The following is a 17,413-nucleotide window of genomic DNA, read 5'->3' as shown; positions in this document are numbered from 1 at the left end:
TCCGTCCCACAACATTACATAATGCTTACTACGACTGTGTATGATTTCCCTCCATGTGCAGCTCTACGGCAATGACATCACCTCCCTGAGGATTCGAGCAAACACACACTCACACACACAGCGCATGCACCAGGTTTCACACACACTTCTAGAATAGTGTTTCGCACTCCTGGTCCAGGAAGCCCCCGCCACTGCACATTTTGGATTATCTGATGCATCCATATCAGAACATGGAGCCTTTAATAATTAGGATTGAGAAATACTGGCCTAGGACAATCGGTGCATTTTAAAAAATAAAATAAAATAAAAAATCCCCCTGCATAACTTTATTGATGAATATTGTGTTATTTCATAATTGAAATGTTACAGTGTTACTGCAGAATTTGAGTATTGTGTTATTTCAGGATTGAATTGTTACAATGATATGGCAGAATTTAAATTATCTAATTTCAGAATTGAAATGTTACAGTTTACTGCATAATTTGAATATTGTGTTACTTCAGAATTGAAATGTTGCAGTGTTGCTGCAGAATTTGATTACTGCATCATTTAAGACATGGAATGTTACTGCAGAATTTGAATATTGTGTTACTTCAGAATTGGAATGCTGCAGTGTTGATGCAGAATTTGATTACTGCATCATTTAAGACATGGAATGTTACTACAGAATTTGAATATTACATTATTTCAGAATTGTAATGTTGCAATGTCACTGCGGAATTTGAATATATTATTGCAGAACTGTAATGTCATAATTACTGCAGAATTTGAATATGACATTTCTTAACTAAAATCTTACAGTTACTGCAGAATTTGAGTATTGTGTTATTTCAGAATTTAATTGTTACAATTTACTGCAGAATTTGAATATGTCATTTCAGAATTGTAATGCTGCAGTGTAGCTGCAGGATTTGAATACTACTACATTTCAGAATTGTAATGTTCAATATTACTGCAGAATTTCAATACTGTGTTATGTCAGAATTGATGCAACTGGTCTCGCAACGCCAAGGTCAGAGGTTTGACTGCCTAGGGACGCACATACTAATAAAATTCATACCTCGCCATGCATCTGCCAAATCCATAAATGCAAAATGTTAAAAGAATCTGTAAATCAGGCTATTAGGAAACACCCTGAAAACAGTTTAACGGAGCCAACAGAAACTGCTGCACATGAGACACACACGTAGCCTACTTGGCATGGATGCAATGGCAAAAAAGACGGCACTAAACAGGGGTTGCTCCCGTGAGGCAGACCGTGCCAATGACAAACTGACATGCTTACAGCCTATAAGACCCGCATGCGATGAGTCACCATGTGTCCAAGCCGGACACAAATCCACCACCCTTTATAATAAATGCCACTACGTTTACAAGCCACAGTTCGGTGCTAAATCCAGGTGCGCACAGGATGAATGGCGCATTACTGCCTTTAAGAAACACATGAAGAGGGCGGAGCCGGGGAAAACCCCTCTGCAACAGGACATGAACAAGAACACTTCCCTAATTCGACAACAAAATGCTCTTTAAACCAGACGAAGACGTGCAAAGCGCATCCGAAACGCGTTCATTTGCATCCCATGGCCAAGGGAAGGTGTTTTGGCGCTTACCTGCCGTTGCGGTCGGTGCTTCGGAGACTCTCTCCAGCAGCGTTGCGGGCTTGATAAACATTTACACCCCGCGTATTAGGATTCTGGAGACGTGCGCTCTCGGGCGAGATACAAAACACGGGCCGGCTCGATACAGACCGACCGACACCAGGCAAAACCAGCGTAAAACTCACACAAACATGCTCACAAGTTTAAACAACCAATAAAATCTTTTTGCAAATATTGTGTTCCAAAACAACAGCTCCTGGAGATGCGTTTACGCACTGGACCGTGCGTCCACACGCTTATTATGTCGCGTGAATTTCTTAACTTTCGGTACTTACAGGTGCAGCCTGAACTGTTGTCAAGGGTTTCAACGGTCAGAGGTCTGTTTTTTCCTCTCTCTCGCTCTATCTTCTCTCACTTTCTATTGCAGGAAACCGACAGGCCCACTGACGTCAACGGGGGTCCCGTCTCCGCCTCCCAAACGAAGCAAACGCGTTCAGGGAGTGTCCTGACGGCCGATGGAGCACATGAATAAAACGTGTTAAGCAGCATCCGAAAGACTAATATTGTAAACTTTCCTCATAAACACAGTACTGATGCGAAATGAATGCGCTTTTACTGAGCGACACTTGCAAAAGCGCATTTAAGAGTCATTTGTTAAGCGTCGCTTCTCGCGGGAGACCTCAGATAGGCCCCATGTGCGCATAGTTCAGGACTGACGGTGTTCCCGGAGGTTCCTTGTTTGTTAGGTCACGTTGTGCCCCTCAACCATCGCTGGGCTTTCCCGCACAGATCCAGGCAAACAATGGAGAATGCAGCACAGAGTGTGATTGCGGTGTAATTATATGCAAAATCATATCGGAAATGTAAACTCTTCGACTGTAATGTTTGACAGTCGTATAAAACTGAAAGCACTGCGTATGCTCGTTTTAGTACTGATGTTTCTAAGAAAAAAAAATGTGCACTTAAGTTACAACCAGTGATAAGTTTTTGGATTTTTGTGCATTTAAAATGAATAAAACTAGATGTATCCACCTTTAGGTTTTCTTTGATTGCTTTAGTAGTTCGTTGCGTTTTGTTGCAGTACGAAGGTATGAGGAAGGAGGAGCTTAGGGGGAAATCAACTTTGTTTTGTCAGTTTGAACAGACAATCAGTTTAAGCGTTTTGGAAAACCTTGAAGTAATGTTTAATGTATTTCATGATGTTGATATCTAAGAATGAAATATATTTTCTTTCTTCCTTTTAATATTAATTTTATACATTATATAGTAAGTTTTTTTTTTTAAAAAGTAAGGTAACAAGTATTCTAAAAGTAATCTAAATAGTCAGAATACATTATATAAAACGAGTAACCTATGTTACTAATCACAATATTTATCATAATCAATAACAGACTACAATTTGTAGGTAATCTACCCAGAACTTGCGGTTTATACAACCAATGACAAATCAGGATATTCAATGCGATAAAAGGAAAAATCTTATAAAACTACAAATGTTATTTTATATTTATGTTGGTTTGCTTAAAAAAAAAAAAAAAAACATTTCAACAAATATTTTTATTTAATTACATTAGTGTAATATTTTCTCATTTACATCCTGAGTATATATGTGAGAAAATATATGACACTAAAATCATTGAATCAGATATGCATGTGCAGCATATATAAATCTGGGGTCACATGATCAGTGTTAATAATTTGATTAATGACCTAAAATTAGTGCACAATCTGCTGCATGTTTTCTTTAGATTTTGCAAAATTACTTAAACTTCCTGTTTATTCCCAGGTCTTGATTCCCGGATTTTCAGTGTGCAATAATCCCACTGTATGTGTTTGCTTGTTTAGGCATTTAAATTTAGAAAACAGAGAGAAGCAGAGAGGAGGAGAACACATATATATCTAGTGTGATAATGTTCGCCTTCTATTCTTCATCATCCAGCATATGTCAGCTTTATATATAGCTCTTTTCACAAGACAGATTGTTTCAGAGCAGCTTTACAGAAAATACATTATGGCCTACAGTGGTGATAAACATAAGAATCCTATTTCAAAGGGAAAAAATTGTATTTCAAATGGAAGAAGAAATGTTTGCTTTTCAGTCTGTCATATCTGGTTGTCATCGATGACCCCTGTTCAGAGCGAGTGACAATCACAGCCCATGGCAAACCAGCTAATCAATATCGTTCCAAAACACAACACATTCAAATACCAATCAGAATCTAATTAAAACCAGCCTTTATCACATTAATGGTGCTTAAAAACTAAAGCTGATTTATTGATGGATGTTTTGCTGTAAGTTCTCGCAGTAAGTGATGTCATTATTTTCTTTGAATACATAAACAATTGCCTCATGTTGCAGGAGGCGATTCACTAAATGCTGACCTCATGAGTCAGATGTGTGTGCAGAACCACAGGACACCACATATCTGCCGAAAAACCACACTAAGCCAACCTGAGACATCACAAGATAGCACAAATAATGCTGCTTGGCTATTTTTAACCCACATCCAAAGCGTCTCGCAGTATGTCCACGGGTGTTTGTGTTCACAAATGACACATTGCTTAATGAGAAAGGTCAGAGTATTTCAGTCCTGGGAATATAAATAGCTTTTTAATGAAGGTGGAAGAGGTGACTATCCTTTCTATCCTTCCTCCAGCAACAAGCCCACATGCACGCATACATACGTGTGCTGGTGACGAAGAATAGGGGCGAACAACATCACGCTAGATATTTGTTCTCGCCCTCTCTGCCTTTCTCTCTATGTTCTATATTTAAATGCCCAAACAAGCACACACATACTGTAGGATCATTGGCAAACTGAAAATCAGGGCATTTTTTTTAATCTAGACCTGGGGATAAACAGAAAGTTTTAGGATTTTGCAAAATGTAAATGCATCTAGGTCACTGATCAAATTTGTAGCACTCATCAAGTGACTCCAGATTTTCCAGCTTCCATTTAAGCACAAGATGTCGTTCGGGTAAATCTCAAATTATGCTGAAGATCTTGATCATCCAGTTTTGTTGTAACACTTAATGTCTGTTAGTCTTGTTTGTTAATAAGTCTTGTTTTCAGAGAAAATTATTCAAATTAAGCAAGTTTAAGCTTAACACAAGAAAGAGAAAATAATTCAAAGATTTTTCTTACCTCACTGGCAAATATTTTGACTTGTTTTAAGCACAATCACTAAATATTGATATATTTTTTCAGAACACAAGATTTAATATCTTAAGTCATTTTGATTCTCATGTTATCTTGGCTCAGAAAAGTTTAGATATATGTACTGAAAAACAAGACAAAAACAAAGAAAATTCTAAATGTTAGGAATTTTATTTGTGTCAGCTCCAGCGCTGCTGTCAAATGCTCAAACAATTTGAAAATCATATATTTTTTTAATTCAATATTTCACTTAAATTGTCATGTCAGTAATGTTATTTGTATTAAAAAATACATTCAATCAGAAAAAATGAGTTTCTAAGACTTTCGGACCCAACTGCACATTTTTAATTTCAGTTGGTGCATAGAACAAACCCCCCACGAGCTGTTGTCGCAGAGCAGGAGCATGTCATATCACATGTACTCTTGAGGTCCCTGTGCAGAACACCCGTCTGAGTTTGAGGGGGTGATGATGTTCCATTCAGAGATGCCTCTGTGACAGCCAGCCGCCTGCACACTCTCCATATTCTGACACGGTGACTCACTCGCTTTCAACCACCACCGATTACAAAATGGCATCCTGCATTTTATGCCTCTGCTGTTTCTTTCAAAGTTTGCTTGAAAATGTTTAACAAGGTTACAAACTTTTGTTAAATAATTTGAGCCATATTAGTTAGCTAAGCTGGCTAGAATTTGTTGTTTTAGTCTTATGTTTAATTCATGCTCCTGGTTGTATTGTGAATGATTCACCAGTGCAAATTGTTCCATAAAAAAATGCAATGCAATAACTTGCTCTGCCTCTGTATACTTTAACTTTAATTTTCAGTTAATGTCACCTATAGGCCATGCAAAGTTATTAACCAATACCAAGCTATTAAAGGGATAATCTAAAATTGAAAATTCATGATTCATCATTTACTCATCCTCATGTAAAACCTGTATGACTTCATTTCTTGGAAGAAAAAATAAGATATTTTGAAGAATCTTGGTAATCAAATGGTTTTGGTTCCCATTGACTTCCATAGTATTTTTGTCCATATAATGGAAGTGAATCATAACTTATACTCTTTGGTTGAACCCAAATATATGTATGTTTATATATATATGTTTAAGAATCATGGTAACCAAATGGTTTCATTTTTCTATTGACTTCCATTGTATTTTTTTTGTCCATAATATGGACGTCGATGGGACACAAAACCATTTGGTTACCAATTTTCTTCAAAATATCTTCTATTGTGTTCCACAGAAGAAAGAAACTCATACAGGTTTCAGAAGAGAGTAAATAATGACAGATTATTATTCTTGTTATTATTTTGGGTGGACTTTCCCTTTAAATCACTGTTTTATCAGCTTTGTTCTTGTTGGTTCTCAAAAAATCTACTGAATAAAATCTATATAAAATGGTTATTTTCAAAATTGTTGTTGTTGCCATTTCATAAAAACCCACTAAGTGCTGCGTGTCACATTAATGATGGTAAAATCACTGTAATACACAACCTCCTGTCACATCAACATATGGATATCTGTAATTGCATGTAATTCTAGCTAGAGTTTGTCTACATTCAATGAATGAGGGGTGCTGCATCATCTCATGAGCCATCCGAGGGACGTGTGCGCTGCTGCTTTCATGACATGCAGTCTGATCCTAAGTGCATTCTGGAGTCTGTACAGACGTCCTTTGGGAGCCGTGCCACATCAAAAATAATAAGCTATTTGCATACTCTAGCTAGCACTTCATCCACAGAAATCAGTGTGATCTTACACGCCGCTGAAGCCCTCAAATACTCACTGAACATATTATAGTATGTCGGCTTTGGACCTCCTTTACATTCACTCTCTAATCTCTAATTAGAGGCTATTTCAAGATAAACAAATTAGCTGTTAGCATGTGAGGCCAGCAGGGCTGTATATCGTTCATATATGTTGAAACATCTATTTACTACAAGGTGTTTTTACTTATATCATTTTTTAATTTCCAATTCACTGAAACATTTATGCATGCAAGACTCCATTGTACTGCCTTTTTGTAACCAAGGCATGCCTTTTGTAACTTAAATGGAAAAAAAAACTTGCTGAAGAATTAAAATAATTAATAATAGAAGAAGTAAATAATGATGCTACTACTACTACTACTAATCTCCAAAATACCAGAACAATGAACCTCAACATGTCTTCTTTGTTTTTAAACTTTTCAAAATCATATAAAATAACACTTACACCACCCAGTTTCATCTAATGATCTTTCAGCTAATAATTCATTCAATAATTCAGGAATTGTGTTGCATTAGCAACTAAATTATACAAGAAACAAGATCAGCATAGACATAAAATAATTTAAAATACCTCTTTATTCCCCTAACATCTAGTTATTTAATCATGTGATTCATCTTCTTTTTTCTGTGTGCCTGATCTCTGGAAAATTCTTAACCTCGTAATGGCCTTTTCACACTTGAATTTCTCAAAGCAGGTTATTTTTAATCCTGGGTTATCTTGTTCCAAGGGATAGTCCACAAAATAAAAAAAATATATTCCATCATTTACTCACCCTCACGTCATTTCAATCCTGCATGACTGTCTTTCTTCTGTGGAACTTGAAAGAAGATATTTTTAAGAATGTTGGTAACCAAATATTTTCCAGTGATGTCTATTGTCATTTTGTGTCCAAACATTGAAAGTCATTAGGAAACGAAACAAAAATATTTTCTTTGGTCATCCACAGGGCAAAGAAAGTAAATATATCTTCTGCATCAGAAAGCAAGTCATAAAGATTTGAAAAGATATCAAAGAATGTAAATGACGAGTTTTCAATTTTGGGAAAACCTTTAACCAGGGTTTAAAATGACCTTAACTTAATATAGGCCTAATAGTTATCACACAATACCAGTAAACATCTATCTATCTATCTATCTATCTATCTATCTATCTATCCATCCATCTATCTATCTATCTATCTATCTATCTATCTATCTATCTATCTATCTATCTATCTATCTATCTATCTATCTATCTATCTATCTATCTATCTATCTATCTATCCATCCATCCATCCATCCATTCATCCATTTATTTTAAATCTTCCTTTTGAAACCTTCCTTTTAAACTTTTCCCACTGTTTCACTCATTCTTTTAAACTTATTTCAGTGTCACTCTTTTTATTCCTTCACATTTTCCTTCGATCAATCATTCTCACATTTTTCTTTTGCCTTGCTTTCTCACATTCTTTCCTTCTTAAACTGCCAAAAAATACATTTTAAAAATAGCAAGAAACAGTTTGCAGAGAAACTTTAAGCAAAAGTGGGTTCTCTGAAAATGCTTTTCCCTTTAAATCAGGATCAATTATATCGGAACCTGGCTATCGTTTATCATTGTGCTATCAGCACTGAAACCATGTCAGTTTTCATATGCAGCCCATTTTTAAAACTCTGTTTTTAAATGGTCAGTCAGCCCTGATAACACAATCTGTAGGCAAGTGTTTAACTATCCTACGGGCTCTGCAGCGGAGCTTTATGTAATGTGGATATGATGTGATGTGCTGTAATGGTTTTAAGTGGTTGAGGGAGGGGGAAGCCCAGTCTCTCATCACTGCACTCACTTCTTTGTTTACACACCAAAATATGATGTTACATAACCGAGGCTGTTGCCATGGCAACTGCTGGACTCCCATGCCACACCCCTCCTTCTCCTGCTTTAAATTTCCCTCCGCCCCATGCCACGTTCAAACAAAAGGGTCGACACTCAGTTGCCCTGCATCTAAGAGATTTGAGCTCAATTTCAGGCTCTGGATATTTTGTTATCCGTACTTCCATAATGTGTGTTTTTTAGAGTGATTGTGCACCGTGATATTGTACACTGTAAAATAAAATTATATATATATAATTGTTTTTTTCCAAAGTTGTAAATAATTATTGGAGTATGTTTTACAAGATAACACAATTTCAGTTTTTCTCCTTGAAAATTTCACTTTAATTCAGTATGTTACTGTTTGTGAAATTCACTAGCAATTTCTGATTGAAAATTATTTTCAGTGTATGATTAACATATTCATGCTATCATATTGACGCCAATGTACTTAAAAGAAAACAATGCTATTTACCTATATTTATTAATATTATTTAAATTAAGAATTGATCATTTAATTCATATTTATTTACACAGCATGTACTACTTGATTTTTAGTTATTTATTTTTTTCTTAAATTTCACTATCAAAAGGTGGTGCTCTTTGCTGTACTGTTGCACATTTGAAATATAAAACTTTGTTTTACTACTGTATCATGGTACTGTAAAAAAAAAAAAGGCATTAATATGGTAGATGTCCAAAATAAATCATTAAATAAAATACTGTGGTACTTTATTTGTAAGGAATTAAATTCAAATAAATTCAAATTCAAAAACAAATCACAAACTGGCTTCTTTTCTCTTAACGTTATTTCTCAAGTTATTAATAGCAAAAGAAAGGTCATAAATAAATAAAAGGCTTCTATTGGCAACCAAGACCACAATATTGCCATTATATTCCTGCATTTAAAATCTGCTTACAGTTCAGTACTGTGAAATTTATTCATGCAAACATGCCTGTGGGATCAACAAACACTTCTGTATTTTGGAAAACCTCAGAGTATCCCAAACAGACCTAATAAGAAAGGAATGGCCGTTCTCTGCACAGTACACACACACACACACACACTAGTGATATCAATAGCAACATTGCAAATTTTTTTATGAGCTTGTGGCTGTGTGATCCTCGTTTTATTACTGCACCATGGTCATTTATTTTCCGGTTCTCTTCACTTTTCTGTCTTCTCGTGTTTGGGGTCCTTCCTCATCTGTCTTCACTCTGTGATCTGACCTAAAGCAAAAGTGCTAAGTGCTTTTTCAGACAGCAGAATTTCCTCCGTACTTCATTCTTCTGGCATTTGACCTCTGTTCCCGGCCATCTGCTAGACTGTTGCATTACGTGTGATTTCAATCCGGACATCAGTGCAGGTGTTCCTAATGCATGCTGCTTCCCGTATGGACGCAATCAATTAAGTTCCATTTAATCTGCCTCTCTTGATTTATTTCTTTACCTTTAAAAAAAAACAGTCTTGATTCATCTCACTTCACCTTTACGGAAATCGTTCCGGGGTTTTTCATGTTATTGAATGGACTTGTTTTATAGTGTGTTTGTGGAGAGGAAGCCCACAGGTGGCTCTGCCAATATGATTCAGGCAATGGCTCAGTCATGTTTGCAGTTCATAATTGTTAAGGTTAGAGATATTTCCTGTATGTGATGAGAGACTATTTAAAATGCACTCACATTTGGCTTTAAAATAAAGGCATTATTAAAACCACTAGTATTTTTTGATGGATATGTTTAAAATTATAAAATGATGCAAAACATATTCTGTCTTCATAAAGGAACTCAAATCCTACCATTGCCCCTCGATCACAAAACTCATGTTTTGTCACTGCTTCCAATATGAAATGGGTAAAATATTTCAATGCAAGCATTTCAGTCAAATACATTTTTGTGCAATATATCAAACCTTTAACCAGCGAGAAAAAAAAAAAATCAACCCACAGAAACAGTTTAAAAGTAGCCCGATTCCACAGGAAAACCACGGACTTGGCAACCGTGAGTGGCACTATAAGCGAGTTTGTGGTCTCCAAATCAGATGAATGTGACTGTGGCCATATTTTACATTTGTGTTTTCATATTTAGCAGATACTTTTACACAGAGAGACTATATATACATATATATATATATATATAAATGCTTAAAATATTGGGGGAAAAAAGAGGTCAAGGAACAATGTCAGAAAACCTTCATTAATTCATATTCTGCCCATGAAGGCCTTATCATTATTTTTGTAAAGGTAATAAAAGCTGCTCTACAGTTGAAAGTGGAAGTGGAGTGGAAGAAAAATTTAATAAGACTTTTAAACACAAAATGGACTAAATCTGTTGTCACTGTAGAAGTACTTAGGATCTGCGTTCCTATGGCTACTAATGAAAATGACGATCCAACATGACAGACTGAAAAATTTTAGCCTAAATGCCCTGGCACATAAATCTCACCAAACCAGAGGAGAAAATGTTATTCTTTTCCATTTTTAACTGACTAGAATGTCATTAGAAGAAAACTTGAGAAAATATTGAGAGTGTGTTTTATTTGCAGCCAATGAAGCATTAAAATGTTTCTTTATGATTCCAAATCACTGCCATGACTTTTTCATATGTCCTTTTTAAGACCATTCAGATACAACATTTAAACGATGTTGTCCTTACCAAATACAGAACGGTCTAAAAAATTTCCAGAAGAACCAGCAGGCAGATTGTTGGTAGGGGTGACGTCTCAATGGAACGTATAAATAAAGACCTGTACAGATAACTCAGAGAGTGAGGAAAATATCCGCCTGAGCTTTTCCACTCACTCCCAAATTAATATAAATCAAATCACTCCACATTACAGTTTGATTCAGGTTTGTGGTTTGCAAAATTCCAGCCACAATCAAATGAATTATTCCTCTATGGACAGCATCTGAGGCCTGCTGTTGGCTTGTACCTCAGTTTGTAAAAACATGCAAAAGCATGTTTATAGTAAAGCACTTAAACGAATCATTCACCCAAAAACGAGAATTTGCTTAAAATGCACACACCCTCAGGTAATTCAAGATGCCGAATTTGTAGACAAAGTTGTTTTGTACTTCGGAACAGATTTGGAGAAATGTAGCATTACATCACTTGATCACCAAAGGATGCAGTGAATGGGTGCCGGCGGAATGAGGGTCCAAACAACTGATAAAAACATCACATTAATCAATGCATGTAATCCACAAGATGAATGTTTGTAATAAACAATTCATCATTAAGGACTAATGCATTCTAGAAGGGTTTATTTGCAAAATATGTTATGCTATGTCTATAGTAATGTTTATTCCAGTGAAATGTCTTGCCCCACAGTAAATCCACTGCAACTGCATTACTGTAAATGAAACTGTCGTTTGTTTTACAAACTGAAAGTGGAGTTGAAATGATTATTGGCAGCATGCCTTTGATGCTGATGATAAAACCCACAGCATGTCTTTAAGTGCAATTCAAGTCTCTCTTAAGCAAAACTTCCTTAATATTGCTTCAATTCAAAGAAACCCTTTAAGCAATCAGTTTAGCTTTTACTAATTGTATTCCTTAAAATCACGTGAACAGATCTGGAACTGTGCTGAAACCCTGGCAACAAGAAGAAGAGAACATTACCCGTCCTCAGCTTTAGAAGGTGAATCCCATTGCTCAGGGGATCATACATCAGCTGATTTATGGTCTAATAATCCTCCTCTAGCTCCACAGCTCAAGGGACCAGAGCGCTGCCACATACCTGCAGAAAGGGCATCATCTCTGGGTAACTGTCTGTGAAACGCCCCCACTGAAAGCACAACACCAATCGATAAAGGTGCTTGACTGCTGAGCAAGAGAGTTCTGGAGTCTTGAAAGCTAATGGGAGAGAGAAGAAAGGAAATTACATTTAAAGCATTGGCTTCCTTATATCAGTTTCAAACATCTTGAAAGCATTGTCATTAGATAATATTCATTTTAGTGAAATTTGGGTCAGTAATGTGTAAAATATTTATATATTTATTAGTATCTTATAACTGATTCTTATAACTGATCTCAAATTCTTATAGAAACTTTCGCCTTGCCATCAAACAGTCATAAAATTGAAATTGTATGATTATTTGGGTAATTTGGTTTTGATCTGAAAAGAACAATCTTCTCCATATAATATCACATAATGTCATGAAATTATATATAAAAAGCTGTCCATATGAATTGTGCACAATATTTCAAGTTTTTTGAAGTCATGTGCACGTTTTGTGTGAGAAACCCAAATATAAGTCACTGCTCACATCTTCTTTTATTGCTCTGAGATTCAACTGTTGTTGTTCGGAAAAGATGTGAAGATTACACGTGTTCAATAATAAAAAAATAATAATAATAAACAAAAATAACAGCAATTTATGTTTGAAACAAAATGAGGGTGAGTGTATTATGACAGAATTGTCTAAGTTTGTTGTTGTTGCGAAACAACTGGCTCACTTGTCTTCTTATGTTTGCTGGTCTCCAGTCTGTGTTCTGGTGCCTCCTGTGGGTTGTAGGCAGAAAACGTTTGTTTTTATCCCACAAACCTAAAGGGTCTGCCTGTATAATGAGTCACATGAGATTACAGCCCTGTTTTAGATACTTGCATCATGTACATTATTGATCTCTAAGGTCTGTCTTTAAAGCAAAACAGTACAATATCTAGTGAATAGCTTGAGCTATTGAGCTTCTTTTTCATCCAAAGCACAAGGACAGTCACTTATTTGCTCACTCCTTACAATCCAATGCTAGGAGGTTTTCTATATTTATACTATTTAATATTTCATTTCTATTTTTATGTCAACTTTATGCAACTGTGTTTGATTACTATTATTAAATGAATTTACTAATGCAGTAGTTCTCAGCTGGTAGGTCACCACTTCAAAATGGGTCTTTTATTTAAAAAATAAAATGCTAAATGCCTTTATTGAAATGCTATTAATGATATAATTGTGCACACTGAGGACAGAAAAATGAATATGCTTATACATTACAGTAGAAGGAAAAAAACATCCAGTATTGTTGTTGTTGTCTCCAAACCAACCAAATAATTGCACAATTATTGGCTTTCACTGAAATTAGTTGATGCCCAATGTAAAATGTGCATCTTGAAGTAAAGCCGTGCAAAATCTATTGTAGCTGAAATAAATCATCTGCTAATTCTGGAAAGTTTGCTTGCAGTGTTACAGAACTTGATTCTCTTTTGTTGATCACTGATGAGACACATGATTCATTCTTTACTGATAACCAGTATAGCAGACAAGACCTGGCAAAGAAATGAAAAGGAAGGTGTAATAACGGGTTTTCACTTGATTTAATTCAGTGTTGATGAATTAAACATGGCGATGGCTGCCTCCCACTCTTGGAGTTAGGTAATACCAGTGGCGCGTGGAGTGCGTGTATGTGTGTGTATTTTTACCCAGACTAGGGAGGGTATGTGGTGATGACTCACACCCTTTCACTTTGTTTTTACCCCCCTTGATTCACTTTGTTTTTACCCCCCTTGATACAATAAAGAATTTAGCCTGGAAGAAATGTTGGTGAAAGCATCTCCACGTAGCGTATTTATTTTTAGTCAAGAGATTCCTTTTAATGTTTTCATCTTGTTCCTTTATTATGCGTATGATGCTTTTTCAATAACTCTGATTGCTACAAAAGCAAAAGTTCTAGAGATAGAACTCTAGAGAGGTGTGGGCAATTACACACACATACACACACACACAAAAAAAGTGTAGGCTACATGTGCGCTGTGCAAATTAGTTTCCAGCGTGACTGTGGCAGTGTCGGCCAGTTACTGGCTGCCGCATGTAGCCCGATTGATTCGGGTTGGATTTGGACAAAGGCATTCAGGCAGAGTGCAGGAGATGGAAGCGGGCCGAGTGGAAAGTCTCTGATATTGTGACAAATCAGGACCTTCATCAAAAACTAAAATTTAATGGTTAAACCAAGTATCTTATTATAATGCATTATATAAAGTAAGCTCAAGTTTGGCTGAGCCATTTGCCTTATGTAATCTCGGTTATCCTGACCATTCTTCTTTAAGAAAAACTGCTAATCATGGCTTTCCAAGGGCTAGGCATGGGAAAGGTCAGTGGAACTACTTGGAATGTCTTGGATAAAAACAGCACCACGCGAAGAGTGGCAGGGCGATGCCAAAACATTGCTGATGGCTCATTAGCACTGCCTGAATGGCTCATCAAAATGTCAGGCCTGGGTCAGACCGGAAGGTGAGATCCACAAGCTGATGTCTGGGGAGGTCTGATAGAGCTGCAGCCATTGTAAAAGTTTGGGGACCTGCATTTGCACACCACTGCTGAGGCTGACACATGCTTGGCATTTCACATTCTCACAGAGAACCAGAAAGGTTGCATAACTGTTGGAGAGAATCTGAGAAAAGTCAGGGCTGACTGCTGTTTTAGGAATTGATAAGAACGTGGAGTTCAAGAACTGATAATGTGCTCATGAACAGAATATTTTTTTTTTTTTTCACAAAATGTTCTGCCAAGAAAATAAATAACAATAAATGCTCACATTTCACACAATCACACCATCAGTAACAATAATAACAATAAATGAGAAATATTTCTCATTTTCATATAGTTTAAATTTATGTATTAAAATAACTAAAACAAAAACTATATAGGTATATTGAAATAAAATATATAGGCATATTATAATATGGGAATCTTAGTGTTGCTAGCACCATGACCTACTGTTTTAGCTACAGCAATCCAGAATGCAAACATATCCCATGCCCAAGTCATTTATTGCAATTCTGTCAAAAAAAAAAAAAAAAAAAAATTGTAAGGGTGCACAGTAAATTTATGCTACCTTGTAAGATGCTAGCTCTGGACAAATTTGCATGTATACCAGAAGCCACTGCAATCAGTCAAAACTTGGCTTGCCCTACAAGTAGGCCCAACCTCTTTGTATTCATATGATTATCCAACATTTTCCTTTTTAATTAAAAAAAATACGGTTTCAATAACAGAGGGATCCAAACATAGAAAGCACTCAAAGTGAGAGCCACTGACGCCCCCTTGTGGTTATTTTTGGATAAATAAACCAGGTTTATTATAGTTAATTGCAACTAAAACTTTAAAAATAATTATTTGAATTAAAATATACATTAACCAAAAAATAAATAAAACATATTTCAGCTAGTTGCCATTCTCATTTTCATTTACAAACTAAATTTAATAAAAACTATGTAGACATATAAAAAAAGTATAAAAATGTCAAAAACAAAACAAAATGCCTAAAAATGTAACTATAATTAAATGAAAAATGGAACTCATTTAAAAAAAGAAATAATTAAAAATGTTATTAAAAAATGTAATATTAATTTTAGTTTTTTTAGTTTTAATCACAGTTATATTAAAATAACCCCTAGCCACACTTCAAATGATTAATGTCGGAATTTCATGTAGCCACATCTAAACATTAAAATCATCAGCCTTTTCTGAAAAGAGACATTTCTGATATATCTGAGTCTAATAAAATCCTTAATGTCAAGGACCAGCCTTGGATTTTTTAGAACAAAGAACAAATAAGCAGGTAGAAGTCAGAGGGAGTGATTTTTATTTTAGTAGCCTCTTCCTCAGTGACACGTGTCTCCAGTTCTCCTCTCAGGGGTCGGTGGCTGGCGCCGGGACAGCAGGTGACAGTTGGCCTGTCATTGCACGCGACCTCCCGCTGTTGTCCCGACAGAGCCCTCCACCGTTCACTCCCTCAAGGAGCTGAACAAAGGACAGGCACCTTGTTCGGCGCCTGCCGAGGGGTGAGGATATCCCATTGTTTGCATTTGGCTGCAAAGTCCAGCGAAAGCACGCTATGAAACAATGGAGCTGAAGACCGAGTCCATTTTCGAGGCCCTGCTAAAAATAGTGTGATTCACTGACCATCATAAATCCTCACTGCATTTCTGGGATTGGGAAGGGCAGAAGTCAGACACTTCTGTGGACTCTGGAGGTCTGCAGACGCTTGCTTCCAGACCTGCTGGAGTGCATCATGGAGCTCAAAGCTTCCAGGGAGGAATTTATCATTGAAGATTGGTTTAAAGGTTGAGGGGTCAGGTTAGCTTGCAGACATTGTTTCCTCATTTTTTCCCCCTCCAAGTTCAAGAATGCAGGAAGGTCTATAGTCTGGATGCCTTCTAGACACGAGAGCACGTCTTACCAATAAAAAAAAGGCCAATCTGAAAGTTCATAAATTAGATTTATGGAGTAAAACAACAGTACTTGGAAGTCAGAAATAAAACCCATAGCTTGATTTACAATCACATAAATTATTTTATAGTTTAGGATTTAAGATAAAAAAAGGAACATTTTGAAGAACTACAGAAAGAGTTAATAGTGGCAGTCAAGCTATTAAAGACAAATCTAAAAGGTCTAATTGTTTTTTTGTTTTTTTTTAATAAATCATCAATAATTTAAAATCATTTAAATTAGTTAAAAAAATTATGAAACTTTGAAGTTAATAATAAAACTAATAAATAAAAATGGTGTATCATCAGATTTATTTCACTGTATCTAACTCAACACAACTGTGAATCAAACTGCTTTTTTTCATTAAATCAAAAAATTCAACATTAAACAAATTAATTCTGAAAATTAATAAATAAAAATAAAACCGAATATATGTATAAAAAATAAATATATGTAACTACAGTATATACATTATATATATATATATATATACATTTATTTCTCTATTTATATTTCATGTGGAATATAAGTAGAGAACTAAATATTTCAGAAACAACCACTGGCCATCCTTCAAAGTGACTGAGCAATGTTCCTAATAATATCTTGTAGGATTTAATCTGAATAAATGCTGTTTTTGGAGACAGTTGACTTCATTTGACCAAAACAAGTCAGCTTTATATTTATTACATTGAAAAAAAATTAAGAGAAATCACTTGCCTTGTTTATTATCTAGTTTCATAGATGTTTTATTTTTAAAGTGAAATGCTATCACTTAAAACCAAAAAGCTGAACTGGTCTAAACTGGATAAAGTGAAATGTCCTCTGTGCCCTATCA

At 35.7% G+C, this 17,413-nt stretch overlaps 1 protein-coding gene across 4 annotated transcripts in view; it reads right to left on the bottom strand.

Annotated features, from left to right (window-relative positions):
• Nucleotides 1–2,076, bottom strand: part of LOC109112409 (zinc finger protein 40-like) — a 55,666-nt gene extending 53,590 nt beyond the window's left edge. For 2 of the 4 annotated variants that reach the window (XM_042776291.1, XM_042776294.1), the window contains exon 1: nt 1,934–2,076. The gene's annotated coding sequence lies outside the window, so the exon portion shown is untranslated. Of the gene's footprint in view, nt 1–1,285; nt 1,579–1,610; nt 1,911–1,933 lie in introns of those variants that run through there. The other 2 variants (XM_042776292.1, XM_042776293.1) reach the window with 2 other exon arrangements.
• Nucleotides 2,077–17,413: the final 15,337 nt, after the last annotated feature.

The sequence above is a fragment of the Cyprinus carpio genome, chromosome A19 (genome assembly GCF_018340385.1).
Source record: "Cyprinus carpio isolate SPL01 chromosome A19, ASM1834038v1, whole genome shotgun sequence".
In the NCBI taxonomy this organism is placed as follows: Eukaryota; Metazoa; Chordata; class Actinopteri; order Cypriniformes; family Cyprinidae; genus Cyprinus; species Cyprinus carpio.
Note: the sequence above shows the minus strand (reverse complement) of the source record. Positions and strands in the feature narration are given on the sequence as shown.